The 15,713-nt window shown below is 36.6% G+C and overlaps 1 protein-coding gene across 1 annotated transcript in view; it reads right to left on the reverse strand.

Moving 5' to 3' along the window:
* LOC108103833 (high affinity cGMP-specific 3',5'-cyclic phosphodiesterase 9A) overlaps positions 1-15,713 on the reverse strand; it is a 116,266-nt gene that overhangs the window by 85,060 nt on the left and 15,493 nt on the right. Inside the window, exon 3 of the mRNA XM_017209520.2 lies at positions 3,880-3,926. The gene's annotated coding sequence lies outside the window, so the exon portion shown is untranslated. The remainder of the gene's footprint in view (positions 1-3,879; positions 3,927-15,713) is intronic.

The raw sequence follows: 15,713 nt of genomic DNA on the forward strand, positions 1-15,713 counted from the left end.
GGCCCACGAAAGATTTGCTTTTTAAAATCGCTATAAAAATATCAAAATTTCACAATTTTCTTCGAGCGTAAACTTAACCATTTCGTAAACCGCAAACCTTCTACTAAATATCTGACACATTCAAAAAGCAAATGCTATATGGGCCACCCTGTACCAAGGCCTAAGAATCTAAAAAAAAAAACTAATTTTACTTTCAAAGAAAGTCTTCTAACCATGTTAAGTTTTTCAATACATTTTCCCAACATTTTTCACATTTTTTCATATTTAATAAATCTTCCCTTTTTAGACAGATTAACCCTTTCTAACAGATTTCCTTTCCCTTTGCTTGTAGTTTAATAACGAAAGGGTATTCCTTAGTTCCCCTTCAAGTATAAATATCCTGCTTTTTCTAGGGGGGGTCCTTTCCATGTTGTTGTTGGTGCTGTGGCTAGTGTTGTTGTTGGCGCTTCTGTGGCCATTGTTGCACACCTGTGATTTAGCGAGGACGCCGCCGAGGACGAGGACGAGGACGCTTTCGTGGCTTCTCGCTGCTGGCTGTCCTCGTGTACCAGCAGCTGATATTTACCTTATTCCCCACAGCCAACAGCTAAGCAGCAACAGCAACAACAACAACAGAAACAGCAACAGCAACAGCCGACATGGCAAGAAAATGGAAAATTGAGAAAGGAAAAGCTGGGAGAAACACTAGACATGGCAACAACAAGGAACGCACTTAGAAATGATAGCCCAGCTTTATGCTAATGTTTGCCATTGCTTTAAGTACTCACTCAGTTGGTGAGTTAGTCATTCAGTCATTCAGTCATTCAGTCAGTCAGTCAGTCATTCACTCAGTCAGTCAGTCATTCACTCAGTCAGTCAGTCATACGTTCAGTTGGGTCAGTTTTTGGCATGCAGATGACAATCCTGTTGGGGTTTCTGGGGTCGGCTTAACTTTCAAATAAAACGGCTTTCATCGGAAATTGCTGAGCCCACACACACACACACACATGAGTATGTCCAGGTTATTTTCTTCATTTTCTTTCTGTTTTCCTGAGAGCAGCTCGTGTCCATTTCATCAAACCATCCACTTGCTGGTTAATAAAGCAATAATATTGGCCTTAAACTTGGCTGGCTTCTGGCCAAACATTGCCTGGCAACATTTTAAGGGGAAGTTTCTAAGTTTCTCTCTTGGAATAAATCAATCGAAGTTTTGGGTTGATTAATTAAGATATTGTTTAGAGATAGTCAGCGATTATGTTCTTCTTTTCCTAAGGAAAACCGCTTGTTTAATTTGCATTTTTAGCAAGCAAAAAGGATGGAAACATTCCTTATACTTACTATTAGTATCTCCTAAATTGCTGATGAAGCCAATGAACTCAACACTCGAACACTCTATAAAAGGCGATAATTGTAGTCGAAATCGTAGTCCATGAAAATGAGTGTTATACGGTAATAAGGCAGCGTCAAGTGCCTTGTCGTCATCGTCATCGTTGTCGTTGTCGTCGTCGTTAGCCACATAAGAAAATTGTGATCCCGCCGTAAACTCGGTCGCCGTGTTAATTACATGAACTCAACCATGACACACCATTTTCCCCAAGCCCCCTGAGTACACCCTCTGCAAGCATTTCCCTTCACCATTTTCCATCCAACCCCTTGTGACAGAAATCGACATTCACATTGGCGGGTCCCAACATGCAAATCAAATTATTTTGGCATATAAAATGCTTATTAACAGATTATATGCTCACTCAATATTAACTGACTGACTGACTCGGCTGAATGGCAATGAAAGGCTTTCTTCTTTACATAAATATATATATATATATATATATATATGTATTTGGCAGATCCCTAGACTTAAGGAAAGTGGGCGGCATTGTTCCTTTGTTTTTGGTCTTGGATTTTTAATACCCTTTGATGGAATTGGTGGCGCAATGAGTGCTCAGCACTTTGCCTCGCTTATTCCTATATATATATATCTATATCTATATATATATATCTTTATATTTATGGGCGATAACAGTCGACAGTCGACACTTGGCCATCAGCAAATAGACATTGTTGAGCCATCGATGGATTTCAATATTTGCTAATGTCTTTATCTATATCTGAACGATAGCAGCGCAGCCATAGGGTGTCACTTGAGGTTTGCAGGTTCAAGCGAATGTCTTTGATTGAATAAAGGCCTTAAAAATTATTAGGAAAATATATATGCGCTTGTTGCTGCTCTTATTCTTATGAATATTTGATAATGTCTTAAGGTTAATACCCCTTTCAATAGCATTTTCTTGGCTAAAAGCAACTTTTTATGAATCATTTTTTTTAGCTTGTTAGAACTTTTCCCATATAATGTGAAACCTAATTGATAAGCATTTGTGTTTAGTCTTTGAGTTTTCCCTTTCCTTTGAATGCCTCTTTGCTTTATTTCCAGTTTTTCTTTGTAGTTTCTTTGACTATCTTTCAGCTTAGTTCGTTCTTAAACTTAGTTTTTCCTCTTCGCTGTTCTTTGCTGTCTGGCAAACTTATAAATCACATTTACCCAAGGACACTCATTCAAGTTTATTCTTCAATAGTTTTCATGGAAATCAGTCGTTGTTGATTTCGAGAAAACTGTGTTGCCATTAAGATTTAATTTAATTAAGGAAAAGAAAGCCTTTAGGATTCCTCTAAGGAAACTTAACACTCTACTCGTCACTATTTAAGGTATTTGCCATGGGGTTATCTTAATAATGAACATAATAATATTAATAATATTAATAATATTAATCATAATAATGATAATAATAATAATCAGCTAACCAGCCGCCTCATCCTTAGCCCTGTCCATCAGCCATTTCATTTGCAGACAGCCACGCAAAACAAACCTAATTACACTTTACTTTCACTTTCTTTCTGCCAGCAACAGGATCCATTGAGGGGGTGTGGTGTGGTGGTTGAAAATGGAGGAGCAAGTCGAAGAGAAAGTCGAGGTAAAAGTAGGGGGGGGGAGGGAGTTAGAGGTAGAGGTAGAAGCAGGGAGCTAGGAGGGACTTTGGTGAGAAAAACTTCAAAAGCTTCTGGTCAAAGCAAAGTTTGCCCGCCTTTTGCGTAATATAAATTTTGCTGCCGGTTTATGTACAATATTCTTGGCCTTTGGCCAATTTGAAAAGCCAATAAAACCGTTTAAAGCGTTGTCACAGATTCTCCTCCAATTTTCCTCCTTTTTTTCTTGTTCTTGTTGCTGTTCGTTGCTGCTGACAAACAATGGGAAAATAAAGAAAAAACGAAAACGAAGCGCTGAGAGGCGGCATTGACATTTATTGTTCATTTGACAACATAATGAACATTTTTATATGCAAATAATGCTGAGCTTGTGTGTGTGTGTGTGTCTGTGTGTTTGCGAGAAAGTGTTATAAAGCGTTTTTCAAGCGCTTGCTTGTATGTTTTTATTTAAATAATAAATGGGCACTGCCTAACGTAACACCAAAGGCAGGCAACCCTCATCCATTCAGCGCTCATAAGTAGGCAATGATTTTTGGTTTGCTGGCCGAGAAGAAAGCAACAGAGTAAGCAACCCAAAACCAAGTAACCACCACCCCAAAACGAAGGCCCGTAATGAGCGTGTCATTTAGCGTAATTTCACTTGATTGTTATGGCATTACAACAATGCCAGCCCCAAGTACAATACACACGCACACCACAAAAGGCGGCGAAGAGTGTAGAAGTTTATCTTATCATCGCAGGCTCTTTGGGTGAATTTTCATCAGGTTGCAGGAGGGTGGAAGGGTGCGGGATGCATATGCATAAATTATGAAGAATGGACGAAAGAGAGGCGTTTTGTTGATTTTGTAGGTTTTTTTTTTGGATTTTATTTTATTTTAGAAAATGCTTTTCTTTTTAAGCAAAAAATTCAAAACTCACCTGCTGCTGCTGCTTTATTGGGGAAAATGTTCACCAGTTCCAGTTTCCTGGAAAACAAAAGAAAGCAAAGGCCATGGTTATTGGTGTTTATTTGTTTTGAATGTGTTTCTTGTTTATAAAAGCTTTCGGCTTTTATAGAGCATAAAAGAGAGTGAACTATTAACCTGAAAAGAAAAACCAATCGATTTGCCTTTAAAAAAACATGGAAATTATTTTGTGTTTCTGGCTTATGTTTTGTTTTTTTTATATATTTTTATTAAATAATTTACTTGCAAATGCTCATAAAAGTTTTCACCTTTCACACATTTATGGAAATATTTCTGCAGTTGTCAAGTTTATTTGCCCAACTAAAGGCAGGGGATTTTCATTTTTAAAACTATTTTTGTTTAATTTATGCACAGAAAAATCAAGGATCGCCTCCTTAAGTAATTAAAAAGATTATTAGAAACTGAAATAGCAAAAGCTTTAATTATAATTTTAAAGGAATTTCAAGTTAGCCAAAGTTAAGTTTTACTTTTCATGTTTTTCTACATTTCTTTTCATAACTATTCTTGATATTTTTATACATATTTTTTGATATATTTTCTAAGCTTTAATTGTTAAACCTTTGGCCTTCTTTTTTCTCTTAGTGTATAACAAATTCTGTGCTTAATTCACATTGAAATGTTCTCGTATGTGCCTCGCCGAGGCCTCCATTATGATTGACTAATTTAGTTGAGTGTCTGCCAGTGCATCTCTCATGTTTGTCTGTTTGTTGTCTGTTTAGTTTAGTCAAGTTATATAGCTATATTTCCCATTCAGTTTGTTATATTTTTCCAATTCGTTAATTTGCCGCTGCTGCTGTTTGGCATTGTCACCAAATTAATTGGCAGCTCTTGGGCGCTGGCTGTGCTGTGCCGCCGTGTGTCCTTCTTGCTGTTCGCTTAAGTGAATATCTGTATGTATGAATGTATAGGAGTATATATCACAGATGAAGCAGCTCATCACACACACACACACACACACACTCGCACACACAAATGCACTCTGTCCACTCGCATACACTGGCATGTACAGCGATAGGCGTACATGTGACCCGTATTAAGCCATCAATGGGATACAAGCAATTTCGTTTAATTAAAACATGCCAATACATACACACACACACACACAGTGACACACATACATATACACACACTGACACACTTACACACACACAGACAGACATACACACTTAACTGCCGGCCGGATGATTATGTCGAATGGTAGACAGACTTTCGGCTGCTTTCTGGCCAATCCAAAAACCAAAAGATCGCAAGGAACATAACTACTATATGGTATAGTATATAATATATGCAAGCGAGTGCAAAGAGCCTGCAGAATGCACACGTATTTGCAAGCAAATGGAGCATCTAGCAGGAGCATTCTGATGCTTCCAAGGAAACAGCAAAGCCGGAAACAGGACCTCGAACATCATATTATTAACTGAAACAGAAACTCAAACTGAAACTTAAACTAAAAATGAAACTGAAACTGAAACAGAAACTGAAACAGAAACTAAAAATGAAACCAAAGCGCGAGGGGAAATCAGCAATGACAGGTCCGCTTCTTTCTCCCTTTCACCTCAAGCCAGCAGTTGAGGTTTTCTTTTGGGTTTTCCGCAGTTAATTTCTTGGATTTTTCAAGATTTTGATATTGTTTTTTATGGATTTTATGAATTTGAAAGTCTTTTTAACAAGTATTTACTTAATTTCGCTTCTTTAAAACTTACTAAAAGCTTTTTTGAGGTTTCCTAAATCGAATTCCAGTCTCTTAATGGTTAAGCTTATAAGCTTAAACTAAGATATAGTTAATAGATCAAGCAATCAATATATATATACTTAGTCCTAACAAAAGTTTTCCTAACAAGCCAAAAAAATGAATCGAAATCCCCAACAATCCGTCATCATCTAATTACAAAACTCAACTTTTCAACTCCTTTTTTTCGCAACCAGCCAAAAGGCACAAAAAGGGCTTAAATTGAAGGAAAGGTAAATGAGAAACTGCCAGAAACAATTCAAAAATACAAAAAGAAAAAGAAAATCTTGAACAGCCAACGAGGACATGCCCAGCCTTTGCCATTATGACAATTTAATCGAGCGGAAATAAAGTTCTTAAGCATCATAAACAAGATTTAATGTGACAAAAAGGCAAATCACAAGACGCGTTTGTTAGAGGGGAAGGAGTCGAAAACAAGAAGGCGAAAACAAGAATGTCAAATGGCATGTGCCCCAAAGGGCGTTAAGAAACACTTCCCACCCAACCATCATTTCCCAACCCCTCTCTCCGTATCAGAAAAGAAGAAAAACACGAAATAACGCGGTCTAGTTACAACTTCAAGCGTTTCCTTTTGGATTATGAAACCTTATAAAAAAAAGTCGCCCTAATCTTCATTGACTGGATTCCCTTATACAGGTGGGGATGCTATATATATATATATATATACTACGGTTGTAGCGGAATATATATAAATATGAATATTTGCCAAATATTTGACACCTTCAGCACCCCTCGCAGTTCATTCTTTGTGAAATATATTTGAGAAAATCAAATAAAAAGGGGTATATCAGTTCAAATTAGTCGGTTATGATGGGACAAGGGTTAAGAAAAGGGTTAAGGAGTTTTGGTATTTTATATATTTTTAGCTTTTAGATTAATTTTATTAAAAATTTAAGAAGGTAAATAAGGAAAATCAAGTTCCTTTTTCTTGTTAACTCCAAAAATTAAGACAAATATTAAATTAAAATCTGCGGAAGAGTTGATAAATTTTATTAAGTTATTAGACAAAAAATTAGTTAAAAAATTAGTTAAAAAACATATTTTAAGAGCAATAAAATTGTCATAAAAGGAATACAGTTTAGAGTCTACGATCAAGGCTAGTTTTCAGATTAGAAAAAAATCTTAAAAAAGAAAATTGAAATTTGTAAAACATATTTAGACTTTGGTAATGAAAGCTTCTTGAATATAGAAATTTATAATTAAATATTTTAATATTAATATTAAAGCCTTAAAAATACTAGCATTTAACCTCCAAAAAAAAAACCCAACTAAGAGGTACAACTCTCGCCCATTCTAAACCCATTTTTCCCAGCCCAAGTTCTCCCCAAGTGTTTTGTGGTCGACACCTTTCCGGTTCATCCCAAATATTTGCGCTGGCAATGTCAATAAAGCGGAGAGGAAAACAAGAGGGGGGCCCCTTTGCAAAGAAAAGGGAAAACAAAGACAGGGAAAACAAAGACAGGGAAAACAAAGACAGGGAAAACCTGCGGAAAATATGGAAACTGTGGCAAGATGAATGTGGCATCTTTTCTTGTTTTTAGGCAATTAGTTCAGTTCGATATTTGAAATTTAAACCCGACAGAGAAACCTGCTCAATGATAGCAACTGGCGGCGGACAATTAATCAACGGCAATCAAACACGACGAGTGAGAAAATTACGCAATGTCCCGTCGCAGCGACAAGTAGCTATCTAAGTAGTGTCATCAATAAATGTCCCACCCATTTCAGGCACTCCATCAAGAGCCCATATCAACTACTATACATGCATATATATATATATCAACAACGGTAGCTAAAAAAGCAAATCGAAAATACAAAACAATAGGTTTTGCCGTTTAGCAAAGGCAAAAAAATAAAATTAGTAAATAAGACATTAGACTCGAGTCAAAAGGGAAAAACTGCAGGCGGCGGCGGCGTCAATCACGTCAATTGAGAATTGTCAATCGGCTTATCGGCAAATGCAATCAAATCGAAATCGAAGTCGAGCAAAATACAAAACTTAAGGCAGAGGGCTCTCGTCTTATCGCCGATAAATCAATCAAATCAAATCAAAGTCAATAATGGCAAATATTAATGAAGCTCAAGTTGGGTTAATGAGATGGGAAAGATATAATTTATATTCCAGAATATAGAAAGACTAACTGCTTTGGGTTTTAAAAATGATTTTTTTAATAGTTTTTTGTGTCTTAAATTGCTTGGAAATTGTTTTTAGTTTGTAAAATAAATAAATGAAAAATGTAAAGATGGCTAAGGATGGGATTAAAGAGTTTTGGGATTTTATATTTTTAGATTTTGTATTTTATATTTTTAGATTTTATATTTTTAGATTTAATATTTTTAGATTTTATATTTTATATTTTTAGATTTTATATTTTTAGATTTAATATTTTTAGATTTTATATTTTTTTTTTTTTTATTTATTAGACATTCAAAAATCTAAAAAGCAAAAATCTTTATTTTTCTTCACATTTATTTTTTATTCATGATTTTTGCCAGTATAAATACCAAGTTAAAAATCAATTTTCCCAACAAAAGTTTGTAAATTCAAGTCAAAATCTATCTTAACTATTTTATATAAAATTTTATTCATTTTTAAGGTTGCCTAACTTGCACATTCCTTAAAAACCCTTAAGAAAAAAACCCTAAAAACACGTCTCAAAAATGTAATTATAAAATATTTATCAAAGAACATTTTAATTAAGAGCCAAGCCTAAGCCCAGGCACAGGCACAGGCAAAGGCAAATACAAGCTTCGGCATAATTAGAGATTGTAAAATAAATTGATGGACAATTAACAAGTCAGTTGACTGATGTTGATTCAGCGCAAATCGTTTTCCTTTTTCTACACCCCAAACCCCACTCCTCTCTAATCGTTGGCAATTAGAGGAAGCCAGGCTTAAATCGCTTATTTGCATATGATTGATAGGCATCGATATGTGGGAGGCAACAAAATAATACAAAAAATAAGAAAAGAGAAGAGAGGGAAAGAAAGAAAGATAGAATGGGAGAAAGTGTGGAAAATAAACCCATGGAGCTGTAAAAAAATGAAGACATTTACATGACAACATTGTAGCTCGTCACTGTCCCATTTGTCAGCGTGTGTGTGTGTGTGTGTGTGTGGGAGTATGTGTGTGTGTGTGTGTAAGGGAGTATGTCTGTGTGTGTTTTGTATCTGTGTGTATTTGCATTTGTACCGCTGACAGTGCCTAAGCGGCCATTTTATCATGTCTTCCTTTCAACAAACCATCCACCCAACCACCCACTAAGCTCACATATGTGTGGCAGTTTGATATGACAAATGATTGGTGACACATCGTGTCTTTCCTTTGCTCCCTCTTCTCCCTCTCCCTTAACCATTTTCCATTTCTCTGGGCTGGCTATATCCGCCCCTCGCGCGCCTAAACAAACAACAAACCAGCCAAGTTGCAGATTTAAACAGGAATCGGATTAGTGGCCAAAATGGCAAGGGCAACTTGAAATGGGTTATAGGGAGAAATAGGGGTGCCGTTTTAAGCACAATTTATTATTAGTTTGAAGTTGGGATTTAGTTAATAGATTTTGTAAAGTAAATAAAGAGGTTTGGGTGCTAAATTATTAACGTTAAAGAACTTTTTATAAAGTTGCTATCAAATTTACTCTAAATAAAAGTTAAAAATTATTTTTAATAAATATTATTACACACTTTTAAGTTCTTTTAACAATATTTTATAGCCTATATAAAATTAGAAAAACCTTTAATAAACTTATAAACGAATTTCCAAAGCTAACTCTTAGCCTAAATGGCCAGAAAATGTAACCTTAACCTAGCTTAAACTTAACAGAATTTAATAACATTCAAAGAGATGCCTTTCCCTAGGCTATAGCTGCATATATGCACATAACTATATACATTCTCGATGTCATCTCATGTCTGGAAAAAAAATGCAGTCAAAAGAAAAATATATAACTTGAAATTTCTTTAGTTTCTGACATCACTTGCAGCTTCCAACGGAAACTGAAAAACTGAAAAAGTGAAAAACTGAAAAACTGAAAAACTGCGAAGATGAATGTGAAGGAAGCTTTTATTTTTCCATATCCTGTGCCACCGCCTTTGACATTTAAAGCCCCCTTTCCCCTCTCATTGCGTGCTTTTAGTGTCACTTGCCAGGACCAAATGAATGCTGCACTTCACCTATGGGTCACTACCACTTTTCTTTTTGTACTTTTTCCACATTTTCATACTCAGATATATAACATATATATATCTTTATATATATTGGAATGTGTGTTCCCTTTTTCTGATATGATATTGATGGCCAGATACGCTGCCGTTGCTATTGCAACTTTAATGGCGGCTTAATTAAGTTAGCCGGCGGAAATTATTGAATTTTACATGAGTGCATTTTCGATTTAATTAAAATGAGGAGAAGGGGGGAGGAGAAGGAGGAGGTCGGGTCATTTACGCGCTGCATCAAAAATAAATTCGACGAGAGGAGTGCGTCAAAGATCCAGTAATTGAATGGCCAACCCAACTTTTGTGACCAATGCCAAGGGATTGGGCAGCCAAAAGTGGTCATCAGGAAGGGTTTAGTATTGAGAAATTGGAAACTAAATTTAAGCCTAATAAGCTTACTAACTTTAATGCCTTTTCCCCAAAGCACAAAGCCCCTTTTTCTAGCTACCAAAAAGCAAAACAAAACTACAAAATCTGAAATCAGCCACAAAATTTCCCTTAAAAACACCGAAAAATAAGAACAGGAAAATCTCCCATAAACCGTAGAGCTTGAATTTTCAAATTTTCCTTCCTCTGATCGAAAATGCACTGAATAAAACCCAAACCCAAACCCAAACCCATCGGCACTGCAGGTAACATCATCTTACCCAAAAATGCAACCAAAATTCATCAGCGAGCGGAGGAGATTGTCGATTCGCGGATTCAAATCTCGCCCTTGCAGATTTTTCGAATTTCAAATGCTGGATGGCTGCTAAATGCTAATCCGCAGAACGGACTTTGCCTTGTATGCCTGCCCTTCAGATTTTTGGAATTCATAATTGGGGGGGAGGGAAAGGCAGGGTAAATCAGTAAATGGGCTAACAGGACGAAGGATGTGCAACAGGATGGGTTTGCAGCATTCTTGCAATGATGAAGTTGGAGGATCTTTCACTTTCCTTTACTCTTAAACTGCAAAAGTTAGTGATTTTTTTGATTAATATGTAATTAATTTATATTATTTTCCTAATTTAATGACATTTTTCCTTAATTCATCATCACTAAGAAATAGCTTGCTGCAGGGGCAATGCGATTCCCAGTGGAGTCAACAAGTCAAGTTGCAAGGACGGACCTCCAATTAGAAATAGTTAGCTATTTGCGTTCGTCTGCGAGAGTTCGTGTGTGTGTGCATAGGTGTGTGTAAGGGATTGTGTGAAATTTAGCACGCCACACACACACACACACACACACGTAGAGAGATACCGATTTATGCCTGGCTGTTAGCAAGGAGCCAAAGGAGCAAAAAGGAGCAAGGTGCAACAGTTTCACCTTTGCGCCATATTTATGTTTGCCACCATACAAACACTCACAACACACACATACACATATATATAGAGGAATATATATATATATATGAGTGAAAAAGAGATGGGTAGATTAGGTGCGAAAGAGAGAGAGAGAGAGGGCCAACCTTTGCACGCGGTGACGTTGCTTTTGACCTAGTAAAATGCAACAGCGTTAAAGTCAAAGTGCAATGTTGTTGCTGCCGCTGCCGCTGCTGGTGCTGCTGTTGCTGCTGCCTGTAACAAATGCAATCCTCACCATCTGCCCCACCCACTTGTAAGCACCCAAACCACCATATTTACACACAAACACCCAAACACCCAAACACACACACAGTGGTTGCAAATGACAGCAAATGCATGGGGCAGACAAAGGAAAGTCCCTCTCTCTCTCTCTCTCTTTCCTTTTGATATGCATAATGTGACTGAGGACTTGCCAAAATCAGGTTAAGGAAAAACCCGGACACGGGAAAAACTTCAAATTAAAGCGAAGGGAAATTGCTTAGCTGGGCACCTTGAAACTGGAGTCAGTTTTTAAGGACATGAAATTCTGGATTTCAAAACTTCAAAATTTAGGAAAAATCTATAATTTTCTAAGAAAAATATGGAACAATATCTTGATATCAAGCAATAATATTGAGATTAACATTATCATCTAGTTCTGATAGTTTTCCTGCTACTTCCACATCCAACTTATCGGATGAGTACACTGGTTTTTTGGGTCGGCTGTCGCGAGGTGGGTGGGTGGGTGGTTTTTACCTTTCCTCGTCGCGTGCTGCAAGGCAACCATCTTCAATGTGGCACTAACTAACTAGTTAGACACTAACAGCTGCCATTGTTGCTGGGCCTGGTGAAGCACATGCAAATTTAAAAATGCATTACATGTGAGTGTTTCCACCGCCGAGTGCTGCAACCCGCCGCACCGTTGGGTCAGAGGTCAGAGATAGTTGCAATATCATATATACATGGGCGACTCAAGTGAAAGTGAGGAAGGAGCCTGCTACTAGTAGTAACTACTAAAAAAAAGGAAAAGAAAATACATACATATATAGGAGGGGGTGGGGAAATGGTTGGAGAAAAACAACAAGGCCACTTTCTGTGTGTCTTCATGGGTCAGGCAAATAAAAAAGGGTTTTCCATGTGTGTGTTTCGGGGGAAAAGTGCCGGAAAAGTGTACAGAGGGAAGAACTAAGAGGGAGGGTAAGGGGAAGAGTCGGCGGCGGCCGTAAGCAACCCTGACACAATGCAATGAACTTTAAACCCCACACAAATGTTTGACTTGGCCAAATGTTTACCCATGTCAAAGCCAAACGAAACCAAAACAACAAAATATTATTCATTATGAAAATGTCCGAAAAGGAACAAACTACTGCATGTATGCCAACATTTCTCTTTCCTTTCCTTTCCTTTCCCTCCATTCTTTTTTTTTTACCTTTTAACCAGCTGAGGGCTAGTAGTAGCAGGACAGAGGACAGAAATGAAAAAAGGGGAAATCCTTCAGCAAAACTTCGAAATAAACGTGAACTTTGCCAGGCGAATCAAGGAAATTGACGAAAGCTAACAAGCTGACAAGAGGGAAATTTAATTAAGAAAGTAATAAATATAAAATAAAAAAGATAAGACTGAGGAAATTTTAATTAAACAAAGGAGATTGAAATCATATTTTAACTTTCATTTGAAGTGAAGTTTTAGATTTTAAAGTTTAAACCTTAAATTGAAACCACAAAAGTTGGTAAATAAGCTATATGGAGTTTGAAATATAAAAAAGTCTTGCGGTATAAAATTGGTTACACAAATGCGTTCCCAACGTGATGCCAACTTCATAATGCCCCTCTCATAGAAGCTCGCTTCCGTATTGGCAAAAAACTCGGAGCGTGGCGCATCTTCGACCACCTCGACACCAGAACGAAAACGTTGATACCATCGTTGTGCGGTGGAAATGGAAACTGTATCGGGTCCACAAACTCTATTGGCGGCTTTAGATGCATTTTTGCCTTTATCGTAGTAGTACTGTAAAATATGCCGTATTTTCTCTTTATTTTGCTCCATGATTGCGAAGCTATAACTCACGAACGACTTAAAAGAAAAGAAAATCAATCAAACACGTGTTAGCGCGCGAAATGAGCTTTCCAAAAAGGGGTAGTATGACCTGATGCGACGAATAAAACAAGAACTACTACCAACTAGCAAAAATACCGCAAGACTTTTTTGACAACCTAATATAATAATAAAACTATTAAGTTTTTTTTTAGGTAGTTAGAAAGATTAAGGGAGCCCTAATCAAACCAGAAAGGCAACTTAAAAGCCATTTAAGCCATTTTCGTAAACCTGAGAAAATCCTGAAAACTCCCAACTCCCAACTGCCAACCCACTGCTGTTAAATTCTCCCTCTTAAATCTGCTAGTAATTAAAAAATCCATTTTTTATTATGGCAAAACAACGAGAAACAATTATGTTTATGCAAAATACGTTTATTCTTCTTCCTTGCACAAAAGCACTTTCATTCGGGGAATTTCGATGGGTTTTTTTGTATTTTTTTTTAGATCCTTATACCATATATAGTAATTGAGGGGACGTATCGAAAAATTCGCTGTCAAAACCACAACAAAGCAAATCTTTGATAACATGAACTCAATTAACATACACATAGGCGCCCCCAGCTAACACAGAAACACTCACACACACACACACATCCGAGCACCCCCAACATTGACATGTATTAAAATACCTTTTTGCATGTCCTGTGACAGGCAGCAAAAATTAACCGAAACAACGTCACGGCTCGGTTCCTTAAATGTGAATGTGAGTGAATTAGTTAGAGTGTGTGTGTGTTTGTGTGTGTGTGTGTGTATGTTTGTTAGTAGCTTTATGAGTTTTGAGGGGGGCAAGGGTGTGAGTGTCGGCAATTAATGCTGTCATTGTTATTGCCACAAAATTTCAAAAAGCTTGGCTTTTCGAAGAAGGAAGTTCCCAAGCAATGCAAGATTGTTAAAAAACGAAAAATAATAAGTTAAGGAAATTCTATATTTAAAGAGATATTAAATGATATCTTTTAAGTTAAAAAGTTCAAGTTGTAAACCTAATCAAAAAAATAGCAAGAAAATGTTAAATTAAAGACGAAATATCAACAAAGTTAACCCTTTAATCCAAACAAAAGCATATTCAAAGTGCAAAACTAATGAATTTCTCAGCTGGCCATGAGTCCTGAGCTGTAATCTATTGACTTTTTCATAAATTTCCATCTCAACAATATGAATTCCAGGAGAAATGGGATACTCGGTCAAAGGGAAATATCCAGAAATGGATTTTAATTCCCATGTTGCTACGGTATTTGTGCAACTCAACCCAATCGAAGCGAATCGAATCGAATCGAATCGCTCAAGGAAAATGCCAAATTAAACGCTCTTTGACTTTGGCTTATTACAAATTTTGGCCAAAACACATACACACTAGTGCAATATTACTCACACGCACACAGTTACAGTAAAGTAAACAAAAGTGAAAACATTTTTGGGGCCATAACATTTTTGAGCTTGGATTTCTAGATGCTCGCTCTGTGTGTGCATTTCTTTCCCTTTTTTTTCATTCCTTCCCTTACTACTTTACCTTCTCAGCTTTCCCACACACACACACACACACGTGCACTAACACACATACAAAGAGACACTCACAAACACTGACATCCTGCAATATCCTTTTCGCAGCAGTCACAATCAAATGGCCGGATAGAGAGATTGCATCTCTTGTGGCACTGAAATTGCGCATACGCAATGTTGTCACTGGCATTTTTCCGCAAAGATAGCTATCAGCAAGCCATAGTATACATTTATGCCTTTCAATTGTTCATGATGAGCAAGCACACACATAAGCACTAACACTTTTACAAAGTCGTGCAATGAAATATTTGAGAAATCAACGAGAAAACGGGAAAAATTCATTCGCGTAGGCGCTACGAGTATCTCAAAAAGGTAAACAAAGCTAAGTCGAGGAGAAGGGGGAAGGTAAAATTTCGGAAACAAAGTCGACTTATCATGTACCTTTTAATGGGAAATGAATATGTTATTTATGATTAGGGTAAATATTAATGTTTTTGGACAAAGTACAGTCTTAGCTGATCAGAAAATAGAAAAATTATAAGAAAAGAAGGAAATTTTATATATATTACGCACTTTAGTATGAAATTTGAGGCAATATTAGTGGAATAATAACCATTAACATTCGTTTTAAGGTTATTAATTTCGGAAACTAAACTTTACCATACCAAGAAATATGATTTTCTGATGGAAATCTAGTTAAACGAAGTTAAAGTAGCTAAAAAAAAAAGAAAGATTTATTTCTTTAAAAATTTAAACAAAAATCTTTGCAGAAATCAAAAAATATTACAATAATAAAGTGTTTTCCGTTTCGTGCAACCTTCTTTATTGGCCACCATGCCATATTTTCTCCCCGGGATGATAATCATCTGTCACTTTCAGGGCATCAAGACAAACAAGGGAGGGCATAAGG

This window comes from Drosophila eugracilis, unplaced genomic scaffold (genome assembly GCF_018153835.1).
Source record: "Drosophila eugracilis isolate 14026-0451.02 unplaced genomic scaffold, ASM1815383v1 contig_408, whole genome shotgun sequence".
Classification (NCBI taxonomy): Eukaryota; Metazoa; Arthropoda; class Insecta; order Diptera; family Drosophilidae; genus Drosophila; species Drosophila eugracilis.